Genomic DNA, 18,085 nt, shown 5'->3' with positions numbered 1-18,085 from the left:
ACAACTTCGGACGCATGCTTCGGACGTCCGATAGGGTCCTTCGAAATCGACGAAACTATCGGACGCTGAATATGTCTCTACCGGACGTCCGATAGAAACAAGATAATTTCTCAAATCTGTTTGTTTGCTGTCGGACGCACAAAGAGCTTGCACCGGACGTCCGAAAGAATTGAAAAAAATCTCTGAAACTCACTGCCTGCTGTCGGACGCATAAAACAGGGCTATCGGACGTCCGACACTACCAACGGCTAGTTGACTGTTCAGCTACTTTCTATCCGTTGGAAGCATTAATGAGGCACATTCTTGGTCCTATATAAATAGTGGTTGGTCAGACACTTCAAACAACTTTTGCACACTGAAGATACAAAAGATCTAGAGTGATTTTAGTGAGAAAATACTCATCAAAGAAGATTTGTAGTCTTAGTGGTGTGAGGTTCATTGTAAGCTTTTCATTTGTGAGTGAATCTTTCATGAGTGTAGCTCTGTGAGGGTTGTCCTGAGGGATAGTAAAACGTCCTGGCTTGACCGAGTGGTGTTCGGGGCAAGGAGGAGGTGAACCTTCCTTTGTACGCAAGAGTGATTGTAATTCATCAATTTGAAGAAGCTTATTTGAATTAATCTACAAGCTCAAGAGGAGCTGTGTAGTTAATTGGTTTGCAATTCTTTCCCTTTTATTTACTTATTGTTATATTGCGATCTTTTAATTGCTTATTGATTGGCTTATCCACAAATTGATATTAAAGTTCATATATTATCAATTTAAGCTCACAATACACTTATTCTAAAATGGTCAAAATGTGATTTTTTTTTATGTTCACATTAGTTGCCTCATATTATTTTCTCCAAATGATTATATTTGCATTACTATTTGGATTATATTTCATAGTGCATTTGATGTGTAGAATCTTCTGCATATCTTGATAATTCTCAATACTTTCTAGCAGTTTCTACAACTATATTGTCTACACTAGATGTAACAAAATTTTTATGCCAACTTTATTAAGATAATTTATGTCATATAGGAGATGAACTAAAACAAGTAAAGCTTGCAAAATTACAAATACAACAGCTGCCCTATTGCTGGTATAACTAACTTCTCAATATTAGCTAAATCTAAGATTAGAAAATTTAGAGAAGGTAGTTGAAAAGCAACCATAAGCAATATTTGAAAAACGAATTCAAACACGGCCTTCAAGAAAATAGACTTGGTTTGTACGCAAATATTAACTCATAGGAATTTATGTTTAATTTTCTCAAATTTCTGCCAAATTTCTAAATACCGCTAAGACATAATGAACATAAAAGTCAAAAAATAAAAGAAGTATGCTGAGACTTTTTTAGCATTTAATACATATTCAAGTATTTAGTAAAACTTTGATAACTGTTGTACTATGTAAAATCGTACGCATATATTAATAATTCTCAGCAATTTCTAGAAATCTTTTATTTGAAACGAATAGCAGGAGTTTTCTCTCCCTCTTACTATAACTTTCTAACTTTCTAGACCTATAGACATAAAACAATATTTTAACGATCAAAAGTGAAACACTTTGCCCATTGTAAGAAGAACATATATTCTATCACGATGTCTTAACTTTGGATTATCTTGTTTAAACACCACTCTTAAATTATTCGGTATAATTAAAATATCAAGGGAGATTTAAAACAAATTACAACTTAACAATGATATTATCCATGATAGGTATAGCAAGTCTTTTAAACAAATTTCATTAAAATAAATTTTGTTATATAGGTGATCAGCTAAAACTTGCAGAGCATGCAAAAAAGCAAATACTGAAGTTGGCCCCACTGCTAATATATCCCATTTTTTACTAACAATTAAATCTAGGGTTAGAAAAACTAGAAATAGTAGCTGAAAAATAGTTATATACAATGTTAAAAAAATTCAATTATTGATCTCGTAAAAAAGAGGTTTGGTTAGTACCAAACCAATAATTTGTAAGAATGGAGACCAAATTTGACATAACAAAGATCCGATAAATGAAGAGGCAACAAATAAATGATGTATACTGATTTCATATTTTAGCATTTAGCATTTGAAGGCATGTTCCATGTTCCAATAATCAACAAATCATTAACAGAACAATGTTCTTATTATGAATGAAAAAATGGTAATCCAATCAACAAATACCAACAAACAATTCATTGTAATTTTTACTAAAAAGTAATGTGATAATAATACGACATTGGTCGTGGAGGCATTATTACTGTTATAGTTAGTTGAAATTTTTATATGAACTATAAGAAAAAGAAAATTTCTCAAAAAATATAACAAGTTATGATATATTTCCTAACGTCCCAAAAAATAATTTGAACTCTAGACTATTTGTGAATCTTTCAAACCACAGATATGTATTTTTTAAATGAAGTGCTATAACCTCAAACAACAAGAGAAAATTAAAGGTAATTGAGATTAAACTAATTAATTTTACACATAAATTTGAAGGAATATGCATAAACATGTTCATTAATATTTGAATTCTGAAAATCAAATTTTGTTAAAATTACAATATGCGATCCTATTTGCATTACTGTTTGGATCATATTTCATAGCAAAATCGATTTGTATAATCTTGTGCATATCGTGATAATTCTATCATGATGTCCTAACTTTGAATTATCTTGTTTAAACCAAATTCTAAAATTTTTTGGTATAATTAAAATATCAATGGAGATTTGAAACAAATCACAAGCTATCGCAGGAGTTTTTACTCCCCCTCATTATAAATTTTTAGCTTTCTAGACCTATAGACATAAAACAATATTTTAGCAATCAAAAGTGAAGCAGTTTGATGATTGCAAGCACAACACATATTCTATTATGAAGTCCTAATTTTGAATTATCTTGTTTAAACACCACTCTAAATTAGTTTGGTATAATTAAATTATCAAGGGAGATTTAGAGCAAATCACAACTTAACAATGATATTATCCATGATGGATATAGTAAGCCTTTCAAACGAACATCATTGAAATAAATTTTGTTATATATATATATATATTTTTTCTTTAACCAGTGGTTCTTCATTTTCTTGTTAGGTGTCAGTAACTTCTGAATCTAATCAGGACAAACAAATATTTACAAAATATTCTAAGAAAACTTTTGACATCCATTCCAAGGGCGAGAGGATATAATTTGTGGAATCAAGAACCCACTGATACTATCAAACAAAAAAAAAGCGATTACTTGTGGCGTTCAGACTTGTAACTTCCCTTCTTGGGACGGGCACTAATAACCCCAACTTGTCAAGCTTCTTCGACAACATTTGCCCTGCCAAATCGTCTCGGCAACCTGAGTATGGAGTATGAATCCTTGTCAAAACCAGCTATAGCCACTAATCCTGCATTCATTCCTTGTCTGACGATCTGTTTTTTAACACAATCCGTAGCTAGGTAATCGGCAAATTGATTCAACTCACGAGGAATGTGAGAGACATGATAACCCTCCAAATCCCTTAACATAGCCAAAAGATCCATGAAATCATGGAGCAAAATCTCTGGGATCTCAACTTTGCCCTCTATGATATTAACAAGGTCCGCAGAATCACTCTGCAGGTGGATTTTAGTCTGTTTGCAGGCCTTAGCAAGTTCCAAACCCGCCTTCATAGCAATCAACTCATACTTCATTATGTATTGACTCTCCGTCATGCCCTTGGGTTCTTCTGTGTAAGGAATACCGCCACAAGAGAAATCATATATTTTACCATTTGGCTTCCTCAACACTGCATCGAAACTAGCTTTTCCTGTCAAACCATGTTTTGGAACCGGCCTCAAAACGGATGCTTTCGTTTGCAAAATATCATAATCCCGAATCACAAAGTTATACTGAAACCTCTACAATCCCCTAGGCCTTTGCTTATCACGAATAACAGTTGGGTCTACCCCTAAATCCTTTTCTTGCATAAGAGAAAACACGGCACTCCAATCTTTCAAACTATTCTTAAATAGAGATTCTAAAAACATATTTATGCTAATGAAATGCAAAGGTCTCTCCATCTTCAGATATTTTTTATAGAAATGATTTTCCAGGAATGGCAAATGGTGCTTATGGAAGAAAGATGGCAAATCAGAGACATTCTCAGGTCTCAAGTTACCAGTATCCTTCGCGAAACTCGCCAAATATTTCTGATACTCAGCATCAGCTTCTAATTTCTCCCTAAAAGACCGGCTATTAATCACTGCCACCAAGCTCTTGGGTATACGGTTCTTCCAATTCCTGGTGTGGAGGATTAAGCGCCTAGAGCTTAAGTTGTTCTGCATTTCAAAAGTTGAGCTAACAGATCTCAAGTTGAGGGAAACACAAAACTCTACACTACACTCTTAGGCTCTTACATTGTGAGTTTAGAGACCATTTAGGTTGTTTGATGACCGAGTAGAAATGGAGATCGGGTGAAATATGAGAGAAATTTGAGCGATCCAAATTTTATTACATAAGTAATCTGTTAAAACTAACAGAGCATGCAAAAACAAAATACTGTAGTTGGTCCAACAGCTAATTTATCCCACTTTTTATTGTCAATTAAATCTAAGGCTAAAAAAACTAGAAATAGGAGTTGAAAAACAATCATATACTTTGTTAAAAAAAATTCAATTATTGATCTCATGAAAATGAGGTTTGGTTTGTAACAAACCAATAATTCATAAGAATTAGGATCAAATTTTCTCAAAATTTCTCCAAATTCTTTGACATGATAAAGATCCAATAAACGAAGAGGCAAAAAATAAAAAATTTATGTTGACTTCATTTTTTAGTATTTGAAGACACGTTCCAATAATGAACAAATCATTAACAGAATAATCTTCCAATTATTAAATGAAGAAAAAGAAATCCAATCAACAAATGCTAACTAGCAATTCATAGTAATATTTATCTAAAAAAAAATATGATAATAAGATGACATTGGTCGTGGAGGCACTATTACTTATATGCTTTGCCGAAATTTTTACATAAACTGTGAGAAAAAGAAATGTTCTCAAAAAATATAAAAAATTGTGACATATTCACTAATGTCCCAAGAAATATTTTGAATTTCTAGACATTTTGTGAGCCTTTCAGGCTGCACATGCATATTTTTTTGAGTGAACTACTATAATCTCGAGCAACAAAAGAGAGTTAAAGGTAATTGAGATTAAACTAATTAATTTTATAAACAAGTTGAAGGAATATGCATAAAAAAAGGTTCATTAATATTCTAATTCTGAATATCATATTTTGTTTATAATCCACAAATTGATATTAAAGTTCATATATTATCAATTTCAACCTCACAATACACTTAGTCTAAAATGGATAGAACATGGTATCCCTATGAACTTTATCAAAATAGAACATGATTTTTATATGTTCGCATCAATCGCCTCATATTGCTTTTTCCAAGTGATTCTATTTGAATTACCATCTGGATCAGATTTCACAGCGAAATCAATGTGTATAATCTTGTACATATCTCAATAGTTCTCAACAGTTTCACAACTTAATAATGATATTGTCTATGCTGGATTCAACAACTTTTTTGAAACCAACTTTATTGAGATGATTTATGTTATATAAAAGACGAGTTAAAACAAGTAGAGCATGCAAGCAGAACATATATTTTGTCAGGTTATCCTAAGTTTGGGTTATCTTGTTTAAACTTCACTCTAAAGTTGTTTGGTGTAGTTAAAATATCAAGAGAGATTTAAAACAAATCACAACCTAACAATGATATTGTCTATGATGGATATAGCAAGCCTTTTAAACAAATTTCAGTAAAATGAATTTTGTTTTATAATTGATTAACTAAAACTAGCAGAGCATGCAAAAATATAAATACTGTAGTTGGCCCCACAGCTAATATATCTACGCTGCTGGAATGGGAGGTTTCTCAAAATTAGTTAAATCTAGTACTAGAGAATTTAGAGATGGTAGTTGAAAGACAACTATAAGCAATTTTTGAAAAATGAATTTAAATACAAGCTCTATGAAAGAGAGACTTGTTTTTGTATTCAAATGTTAACTCATAGGAATTTGGATTAAATTTTCTCAAAGGTTCTGTTAAATTTCCAAACACTGCTAAATCATAATAAACATAAGAGTAAAAAAATATCAAAAAAGTATGCTGATTTTTTTAGCATTTTAAAACAATTTATATTGATAGTTATGACAGTAGAGAATATGATAACAATATGATATTGATCGATCACGCATCATTACTGATGCATTTAACATAAATTTTTATGATGATCATGAAAAAAAGAAATGTTTTAAAAAACATAACAGATCTCTACAAATTTGTAAAGATTTCAATAAGCAATTTAAATCTTTGGATTTATTGTGAAATTTTTAGTCTTTGCATCTACATTTTTTCAGTAAAGCTCTCTAATCACAAGCAACATAAAGAAAGGTTACTACATTAGTTTTACAACTGGTTGAAAATATTTGAAAAGTAAGTTTATCAATATTATAATTTACCATATCAAATTTAGTTAAATACAAAATTTTCAAATTAATATGAAAGTCCATATATCATCAATTTCAACTTCACAGTACACTTAATTCAAAAGGGATAGAATATTATTCTTTATTTCTATATCATTTGCCTCATATTGGCTTCTCCAAATGATCATGTTTCATTACTCTTTAAATCATATTCCAAAGCGAAATCGGTAGTACAACCTTATGCATATCCTAATAATCCTTAGTGACTTCTAGAAGTTTTTTGCATTAAACTAAGAGTCCTACACACTGTTGCCATAATTTTTTAACTTCATGAACCTATAAACTTAGAACTATATTTCAGCAATAAATAGCAAAATAGTTTTGATCAATGCAAGTAGAATGTATATGTAGTCATGTTGTACTAACTTAAAATTATTTCAGCAAATGCCATCAGTAAGTCATATAGATAGTTACCTCGAAAAGAATATGATAGTAAGATAACATTTGTGACGGCCCCACCTCATCCTAAGGCGAACCAAAGGGTTCGGTGGACCGCCTGCCCAGCTCTCGCCAGGACTACGGAGTCGAATCACATAAACCTGATATAGCGCACAAACGAATCCCCAAGAGAACAATCAATCGAAGACTACTAAGTTGAGAAACATGAGTTCTACACCGTAAGGTACCATGGTACTTTGATTAAACACCTCAACGGAAATGAAAATGAAGACGAAAATGCAAATGGAAAGTGGACACTGTGACGGCCCCACCTCCCCCTAGGGCGTACCCCAGGGTTCGGCGGGTCGCCTGCCCAACTCTCGCCAGGATTCACTCACTGATAACTCAAGAAAAAAAAATGTACATCCATAGAAAATAAATAACACATCCACTTCAACTTATTATATACATTGATGCTCAAATCCAGATACAAAACTTCTATACAACAAAACAAAAACTTCAAAGTGTTTACATTTCGAGTACAATCAACCCTAGTCGGGTACTAGCGTGAGTACAAATTCAAAATTCAAAATAACTAAACTACGCTAGTCTGTACACGTCTCACGCCTCGCTCGTACCCCCTGTAAGGAAAACAAATGACATGGAATGAGCTGAAAGCCCAGTGAGATTCCAGATAGCAAGTTGACCATTATTTAAACGTGCAAGTATCACGTAGTAAAGTAATGAGATGAAAAATTCATAAAAGTGAGCAATAACACTTCAAGTAGTAAATCTCAAAATGAACGAGTGTAGAATGCTTTTGTTTTTCAAAAGAAACAATAAGCCAATAAGCAATAATCATTTTCAAGTAAAAGGATACGGATGGCTCTCAGGAGCCAATTTCCCATTGCATCACCAGAGCTTGATCAAGTAATAGTTGACATTTCGTCAACTTTCAAGCAAGTAACCAATCCAGTAGAGCACCACTTAAACTACTCTCCATCTACCATTCACACCCCCTACTAGGCCCAAAATCCTTAATAAACACTGGTAGTAATACTCGAGTATACTGATTAGTCGAGAAGATAATACTCCACTCGACATCACTAACTACCCATAGTTCGTTATCTAATCGACCAAACCCTTGCCGGCTCGACTCGATTAACTAGTCAGTGGGGTTTGGATCCCCAAGAAGTCGATGAGATAACATCTCCAATCGACTGAATTAAAATAAAAGTATGGAGACGGGAATGAGAGGCACCTCCCACTAGGATTGAGTGTGGTACATACTGCCACTCCACACTTACAAATCAAGTACAAGTATATCAAGTTAATTGCAACAATAAACAAGTATATATCGTGTTAGGGCAAGTGCGATAAAATACACTCTTGCCCGATCAAACAAATCACATGTCATTTATTTACATTGATCAAGTATTGAAAACAAGTGTCCAGTTCAACAAGGTATTTGGAAGCACTCACCAAAAGATGCGGTGCCTTTACGAGTTACGTTCGGGTATTACTCCGTGTGTGGAATCCAAATCTGTGATAAAACATTGTTTAAGAACTTTGGAAATCGACTAAGGGTCGAAACTTAAAACGTTTCGTTTAATAAGAACCAAGTAATTGAAATTCATTTGGAGAATATTCGTAAAACACTCATTCGCTTTTCAAACTATGAAACTATGTAACAATTATGTTTGAAAATACCATTTGAGTCGAAAGTACGAGGAAAAAGTCTTCGAAGTAGTTGTTATTTCATTTCCCAAGAGTACAAGTTTGGCCAAATTCTAACTTATATACCTCGATAACAGAAGACATATCTATCCTAGATGATTCAAGTGGTATTCGCTCTCAAACCTTACACAAGTCGTAAGTATCTCTTTCTAGTCCTCAGACGTAAATTTTGGCAGCACGCCCTTTGTATTTACCTATTTTCCAGCCATTTATGGCTTCATTATTTTCCTCAATCAGTCCCAACATTACACACAACATAAATGCATTACAATAGCCGTTCAATAGACTCAATGTCATATGATTACCAAACCAAGCTAGAAAATTTGACTGGAAATGAAGTTTAAGGCCTAAAATCAAAAGCAGATTTGATGTCACTTAGCGTACGGGACACAACCAAAGCTACGCTTATCGGATTAGGGTGAAATTTATACTGTTTTGAAGCTAAGATAGAGTGCTATAACTTTGATGAAGACTACTCAGTCCAGTTCATAGTGTATCTAGGTCAAAAGTCCGGATTACAGAACCAAAATGTCCTTGTCAGGACAGTTGTCAGTACTGACTTCAAACGACAACAACTCAGGCTACACAATTCCGTTTGAGATGTTTTCAGTTGCGTTGAAAAACTAAAACATAGGGCTAAAAGTTTCATGTTTTGGCCAAAGACTAGTTTGGTACGGATCAAGGTGAAAAACGCAGCCAACATGAGGAAATGTCAAAACTGTCTGCTGGACTCTACCTAGGGCAGTCTCAGGGGTATTTTTGCCTTTTCATGAGCTACAGTGCTCATATTGGGCTGAAAGTTTTCATCCAACTATAAAACATCATTCTCTACAATTTTCATGTTTTGTGCTAAGTCTAATTCGGCCTCTATCATGGTGAACTAAAATCGGGCAGAACAGCGCACTAAAGATTTTCACTTCTGGAATTTTGCTACATTCAAGGTATAATTCACATTTCTAACTTAAAACCATCACTGCCACCTCATATACAAGCTTATATACATCATATACTATCCACAAAATAAGAAATAGGGCTGAACAATACAAAACCCTACCTTACTAATGCACCCAAAATCATCGCAACTACTTGTATAGCTACCAATTTAATCAAAACATGAGTTGTATAGCAACTTAAGCCAAAAATAAAAGAACCAAAGATAAGGGACAGCCAATATACCTCAAGAACAAGTTTATAAAGGATATCCTCCACCACTCCTTGCAAAGTTTAGCTTCCAAGCTTCCTAAACTCCCAAACTAGTGATTAATCGGTTTAGTTTTTCTTGTTTTCACTCAAAATGTTGGATTCAAGGTTGGAAATTGGAAAGCCCTCTTCACTCTTCTCCCTCTCTTGCTCTCGGCTGGTATGCTGAAATTATGGAGGAAATTGGTTGGTTTTTGGTGATAAATATGGTGTAAATTAGTTAGTCAACAATCCAATGGAAGACCGCCACTTGTTACTTCAAGATTCATTCTTAAATTTTTTCCTTTTTCCTTGTTTTTTTTTGGTCAAATAATTCGGCCACTCCATGCTGAGATTGAGGGAGATATTTTGCAATAATATCAAGGATATTTTAGGGTAGAAAAGTGTTGGTCAAGTGGTGTGGTCAATCGGAAAAAAAACAGTACACGTCAGTTCGAGCCGATTTTCCTTAAATCGCGTATACTAGAGTTTTAACTTATAATTCACTAATTTATTATTATCACTTCTACTTACACATTGACAACACCTAAAACTCACTCTTAATCACCACATTTGATCCACACTCCGAACCGAATAGTCATACTACGAATAGACGTAAAAATCCTAATTCGCGCTAACTTGAAATCGAAAAGAGAAAACCCTTACTTCTATATTCATTTGTACTTATTGTGGGGTGATTAGGTAGTAGGGCTATTATAATAATTTCCAAAAAAATTTCAAATAAAAGGAAATTTTTAAGAAAAATATAAGGAATTTGCAAGTCCTCACAGACACATCACAATCCGACCAAGATACGGCCGGATTTGGTGAACAGTTCCCACCAGAATTTTCATTTCTTGTTCAAATGCCGCACTCGTCCGATCATCCAATGGTTACAAGTAGCATCTCAACAAACGCAAAGGTACCCTCTCAAATGAATACACTTAATGTACATGATAAAACACTTATATACATACATTGAAAACTTTACAATTAAAAGCGTGATACTTAATTAAAAGATAATTAGGGTTTTAATTACACAAGAGCTAACAAAAGAACGTTTACACTATCTCAACCCTTTTCTCAAAATCACGGTTCAAAGTGTGGTTCCCTGTAAGGAAAACAAAGATGATGGGAAGGGGGTGAGCTTACGCTCAATGAGGTACCAAAATAATAGCAATTAAGAATCATGGAACTTCATATTCAATTAGTCACATATGCAAATCAAATAAAGAAATGAACAAACACCATAGATAGAAAGGATACATGTGACTCTCAGGAGCCCAAAATTTTCAGTTGCAGTACTTGATCCAAACCCGTTAACTCTCCGTCAACGTATGAAGAACAACCATGTCCGTAGACCCCCACTTTACACCAAATTCCGTCCACCAAACTTACCCCTTATCGGGCCCGAACATCTCAACAGAAATAGAAGTGGTAATACTCGAGTATACCGAAATCAAGAGTCTCAATACCCAAAGATTCCCATAAACAGACTACTGTAGTTTGTTATCTAATCGACTAGGCCCTTGCCGGCTCGACTCGAGTAACTTAGCCATAGGATTTGAGTTCAGAGGTCATAGAAAGGTCGTTGGATACAAGCCTCCAAATGACGTCAAAACAGATACAGATACAGATAACAGATTCAAATTGACATAGTAAATAGGTATACAGACAGACAAGAGAACGAGTGTAATAAACTACACCCTCGTCTCAAACAGAATAAACAGATAGTATAGTCATTCAAATCACAGATTGCAAGTACAGAAACCAAGTTAAGCAACAATGAAGGGAGTGGTACACTCACCAGTTCAAGTAAAACAAATTCAAACGTTCCCCCCCGAAGTACTTTCTGGATCACCAGCACGTCCTAAAATGATCAAAGTAAAATAATTATGGTTCCTATGGGAACGAAATTCACAAATGAAACTCAACTATGAGTTGTATGCCTAACCAAACAAACTACGAATGCAAGGGTGCAAAAGCGTGATTTTGGAACGAAAAGGTAACGAGAGGACCTAGGACTTGAACGACCCAAAAGCCCTTCATTTCTACCAAAAAGCAACTCAAACTTAAAGGGACCAAATGGCCTAGAAAATTGGACAACATCTCCCCTAAATTTGCTTACTTTTTCATCCTACAATCAACACCAACTCATCTCAAATCAACCACATACAAATCATAGACTATAAAATACACCTTTCGGCACAACAACCACAACTGTAGCTACACTTATCGGATTGAAATAAATTTTATGGTGTCTTGAAACCAAGATATAAACCTACATTTCTTATGAAGACCTCCAAAGCCAAATCATGCATTTTCATGGTCAAAAATGAAAATCTCCACGAAAATAGAATTCTGTCCGCGAAACAGGGCTCATGAGCAGTCAAGGGTATTTCAGTCATTTCATATGCTACAGTACTCAGATTAAGCTAAAATTTTACAAGCAGCTAGTTAACACAATTTTCTACAATTTTCATGTTTTAAACTAAGCCCGATTCGGCCTCTAACATGCACGAATAAAGCCGGTCAAAACAGGGCAGATTTGAACCCTAAAACTGAAATTTCCGCACAAATTCTGAAATTTTCTGCAAACAACCGCAATTAACGTACAACGGCTCCATTTAACACAATTTAGAGCTATCAATCCAAGGCCAATCATACCCATCATATGAAAACAGAAAAATCTCCAAAAAAATCAGAAATTTATATAACTCCACTTTAATCCCTGAAATCTTCCATAAAACAACCTATTTAGCCACCACAAGTCACTAATTTGACATTAGCATGAACAAAGAGGAAGTTTGTAAGCCAAGTACCTTGACACCTCAAGAAAGATGATAACTTAGGCTTTTCCTGTGACGTCCCCACTTCTCCCTAAGGCGAACCAAAGGGTATCCGCGGGACGCCTGCCCAACTCTCGCCAGGACTCAAGCAATTCCATTCAAGCTTATTATCGGTCTACACAACACAAGTAAATAACTTAAATATAGTAAATGCGGAAGCGTTCAAGCTTAAAAACAGTCATCCATTATCCAACCCGCGTGTCAGGTGCTCAAAGTACATCATGAATCCCAAATATACATCATACCCCAAAAGTTACATTTCAAATCCAAAAGTGCAACCCAAAAACCAAGGCATAGCCAAAATGTAATAGAAACCCTAAACAAAAGCACATCAGGAGGGTTTCTCCAATACATCTCCGAGTTCAATCCTGTTAAGGAAAACAAATCTACAGGGTGAGCAAAACGCTCGTGAGGCCAAGAACACAAATGCAAGCACGTAGTCCAGATAACAGACCCAAATAACAGTTTAATAGATAATTACAAGTAATTAATAAAGCCAGTGAAATTAAGCAGAAACAATTCAATGATATAGTAGCTCTCAGGAGTTAAGTTCCACTTGTTTTGCCAGTTCATTCGTATATCTTCCCGCGATGACTCTCCGTCAACCGGGTTGATATTTCCAAACCGTAGATCACCACTTACTTCTCATCCGTCCACCCTACACCGCTTCGGGCCCGCACGACATTTATAAGGCTATACTCCACGAGTATGCCAAGCAAGATCTCTCAAATAGATCAAACTTATCATGTGATTCTCATGGCTCACCAAGGTACCCGACCAAACCCATGCCGGCTCGAGTTCCAAGGTCGGCCTATAAGTTTGGGCGTCCCCCATGTATCATGTAAGTGTCGAGAAGATTCACTCCAATGACGTATGCAGCCATAGCATACCATGTCATGTAATAAAGCATTCGACAGGTTTAAGCATGTATTTCAGGTCATGTAAACCAGGCAAAACATGTTAAGCATGAGTCATTTGTTTCAAATGAGAACGAGTGCGATAAAGTACACACTCGACTCCATTTTTCAAAACCAAGTAGGCTAAGCATGTAATCAGGTAAGCCAAGCATGAATCAAGTCCATAAAGTTCAAGTAGCCATACACTTGACACTCACCGAGCAAATCAAGAAGAAATATTTTCTGAAAGTTCAAGTGTTCACTGTAGGATCCTCTTGAAGGTCCTCGAGTGCACCTGAGCAAAATATAATGTATTATCATTCACGTGCCCCAATTATCAAGGAAGATTGTATGTTAGTACAATCTAAGAAAATTTCATGAAAACGAAGCTCAATTACTCGTAAATCGAGGTTCAATTAGAGCTTCTTAAAGTACAAGAGCGATCGAGTTTTCATTTTGGAAAATCAAGTATAAAACGTTCAAGTAATATCGAAGGAATAAGGAGTGCTTGAAAACTCCCTTCCTTTGGAATCCGGAAAATTTTCAGTTTTGATACGATATTTTGAAAAATCGTATCTCACATTCTACATATCAACAATTGGAAAACTTGGTACCATTGGAAACCTCTTTGAAAGTACTAAAAGTTGTTAGAAGACACTTTTTCATGATTCTAAATGGAAGATATTCAAAAATGGGCTCAAAGTTACTGTTTCAGAGTACTTAAGGTTGTGTTGGGGTTGGTTTTTCGCTAACTTTGGAAGTTCGGCAAAATTCACACGTTGCGAGCTAGCCTCTGAAATCTCTTACTCAATTAGAGTTGCAAGTAATGTTTTTAATAGAAAAAGTGGATCAAGAATCGGAGTTTCGAGCACCGAGATACGGTAGCTCAAAGTTAGGGAAAAATTCAAAACTGGTGAACAAATTTCCAGATTTGAGCTTCCAACTTTGGGACTTTAGTTAGGTATCGATATGGACTTGGATTGGTACAAAATTTGGCAGTATAATACTCCTATATAAAGAGTATCCCTCTACCAAATTTCATGGAAAAATACCTTCGGGAAGGTAGTCACTCAAACAACCAAAGTTTCGAAAATCCTAAGACAAAACTGCCATGAGCCTTTTGTTTTCCATTCCAAACATTTGGTAAAGGAAAAATTCCTCAAACATGGCTCATTAGTGTAGGCAAAGCCTAAGGAACATTCATGGCACATTTCATAAGTGTTTAGCACCAAAATATTCAGTTAGCAAGTCTACACCAAGCCTTGCATCAAATATGTCCAAAAGTTAGGATTTTCAAGAGCAGGGCAGGTTCCGTATTTTGATCATAAATCGCTAAATTAACTCGGAATTGGGCATGGTTTATGGCGTTGGAAAATACATTCATAGAGCTAAAATTTCACAGAAGAAATCATTCTGAAATTTGGCACACAACTAGCTCGAATTCGAGCCACAAGTTGCAGCCTCAGCATTTCGTTCCAGGAAAACAGAGAAACAGAACAGCCGACTTTAAATGGTTGGATTGGCTCTCATAGATGGAACCAGAATGTGCATTTTATACCGTCAGAAAGGTGGGAATGTCTAGTTTGAAATGCCACTGACGGTACTTGATTTCGACGTCGTAGCACAAAGTTATGGCCGAAACACGAAAACTGGTCAGAGCATTACGAGAACAGTTCCAGATTTACTAGCTTTGTGAAATCGATTCATTTGACCCATCAAACCTCAATATTTTTCAATGAAATTTTTTACACCATCTATACAACATATAAAAATCATACATAAGCCATTAAATCCACAAAATTCTGCAGAAATAGGTACGTTCAAAGCAGGGGCAGAATCGGAACTTTTTACTCCATGCACCCCTTGAAGTTTCTACTAATAATACACTATTAATCTGCCATTTTGAGCACTAAACCAACATTAAATCCATCATCAAGCATGAGATCAGTCCCCAAAACAAAGGTGGGAGTTCATAGAGCCCACCCATTTCATTTTACACCATAAACAAGCTAACCAAAGGCATGCTAGAGCTTAATCATGCTATATGACTTCCAAAAGACAAGATTCTATGAGTTGATCACTACTTACTTTGGTTGATGAACCAAACAGAATTTTCGACCCTTTCTCAGCCAAAGAAAACCGTGCAAAGCTCCTTGTTTTTGTAGCTAGATGCACTCTCCAAGTTTTAAGCTAAGTGGTCTTCAATTTTGGTGTGAAATGGTTGAGATTTGGTGCATGAAATGGAGTAGAATTTGATGAAGCAAGTTTGGTTCTTGCTCTTGGGAGAGCGGGCTGTCTTAGGAAGGAAGAGAGAGAAAATTTTGATCTAAATAAGGCTTCCAAAGGAAGCTTTAATGTGTGGCTAGAATTGGTGCAAAAGTCAACTCTCTCTCGCGCGCTTATGCGCGCGTTTCGTGCTCAATGCCTCTTGCATTTGTTTCACTAGTGCACTAAACCTCTAATGCACTTATATTCATATAAATATTATTCACCCTTAATTGTCCCAAAATAATGGTCTAAAGTCTCTCAATTAATCGCGCGCGTGAAAACGCGTATTTTCAATTTAGGCATGATAGAGTGAAACCTTCGAGAAATTCTTATAACGATCGTACCACTAACTATCATTTGAGTATTTAATCGTTAAAATACCTAATTTAGATCCATTGTATAAGTCTTTAATATTCCAAGCCTAGTGTACTCTCAATCGGGTAAAATTTCCAAGCACTATTCACTGTTCTCACTAAACGCGCTCTCGAAAATTAATTTTTGAAACAAGTCACTTTAAAAATATAATGAAGCTATATTTCCACGTAATTAGGTTCAATAGGTCTAGAAAATAATACTCGGAATAAATAAACAAGTAAATAATTAAATAAGCTCAAAATAGGATTTTAATAGGAGTTTTACGAGTCCTCACATGAGTCGAGTATTAACTCCTCAAATCTCCAATAAATTTGTATCCATGCGTCTTTTGGAAAACTATCCACGCGTGAGTAGTGTATGCTAACTTAGAACTTATTCACGTTTAATTCCCGATTAACTTTTCTTAATCTGCTATTGTCCATTCTTAATTTCCCCAGGATAATCATACTCTCGAATATAATATCACCTTGAAACACTCGTGTTCATTATTTCTCACCTAAACAATCCTCCGAAAATTGAAGTTGTTAACGGGACATTTTAAAAGCATAAAGAAGACATTATTCCATACGAATGGATTTAAAATGGTCGTAATAAATTATTTGGGGAAAACAGGTGGATAAATACTTAATTAAACCATTAATATTCGATAAAAATAAGAAATTTTTCGGGTCCTCACATCCTCCCCTCCTTAACAGAATTTCGTCCTCGAAATTTACACCTGTGAAAATATCATTCCCTTCATGGTTAAGCCTATCAGATCGATCACCAACTTACGTTTTTCCAACTTATACTTGACAATTTCCATTCATTTGACTAGCAATCAAACCTTGATTTTTTCTTCAATAGGCATTTTAACTTCCGAGTCATAGAGCAACTTAATCGGCCTCATGTCTACCTCATATAGGCAATATCTTCACTTCTTTAAGGCAAATATTGTAGTTATTTACTCCCAATCAGGAGTTGGCTACTTCCTCACGTAATATTTTAACTTCCTAGAGGCATATACAATCACCTTATCATGTTTTATCAATATACATTCTAAACCATCCTTTGAATCATCTGTGTAAATCACAAAATTACCTCCTACACATGTACACCGATTAACATTCTTCATCTCAAGATTTTCCCTTACATTTAGAACCTCAAATGGTTTGCCAAGTCTTGCACTCTTACAAAATTCCTTGATAAACCAAAGGTAGTATTCGGCTAACTCCGAGAATTTCAAATTTCAATATGCTTTTCTGGTCGTTTCCTCTTATGCAATCTTTCATTTTAGCTGAGTCAATAATAATTCCTTCCTTAGATGCTGTATAACCTAGAAAGACTATTTCTTCCAATCGAACTCACAGTTATTGAACTTAACAAAAGTTGGCGTTCTCTCGAGGTTCGTAAAACTACCATCAAGTGTCTTTCATGACCTTCTCAAACACTAGAGTATATCGATATATCATCAATAAATGCCAACACAGATTAATCCAATTACGACTTAAAACCTCGATGTATTAAGGCAATAATTGCTGCTAGTGCATTAGTTAACCCAAAGGGCATAATTGAAAATTCAAGCATCCCCATCTTGAATTGGAAGTGGTTTTAAACACATCAGTCCCTAGGATTCCCGGTTGGTAGTAACTCTATTTTAAATCCCTTATGCGCTGCTCCTGGCCCTTGATTATAATTCTCGTTTATGTGAGACTACGGAGTATTTATTCTTAATAGTCACATCGTTCAAGTCTCGATAATTTATATATATATAGCCTCAAGCGTCCATTCCAAATATGATATCTAGTCCTTAATCGTTAGTCTCATTCAATCCATCAAATATTTCCTTTCACTAACCCAAATCTCACCACTTTTAATATCTCAAATTGGCGATCAAACATTGGATCTCAACTTCAACATCAAGT

The sequence above is a fragment of the Coffea arabica genome, chromosome 4e (genome assembly GCF_036785885.1).
Source record: "Coffea arabica cultivar ET-39 chromosome 4e, Coffea Arabica ET-39 HiFi, whole genome shotgun sequence".
NCBI classification, from domain to species: domain Eukaryota; kingdom Viridiplantae; phylum Streptophyta; class Magnoliopsida; order Gentianales; family Rubiaceae; genus Coffea; species Coffea arabica.
This window is presented reverse-complemented; position numbering follows the sequence as displayed.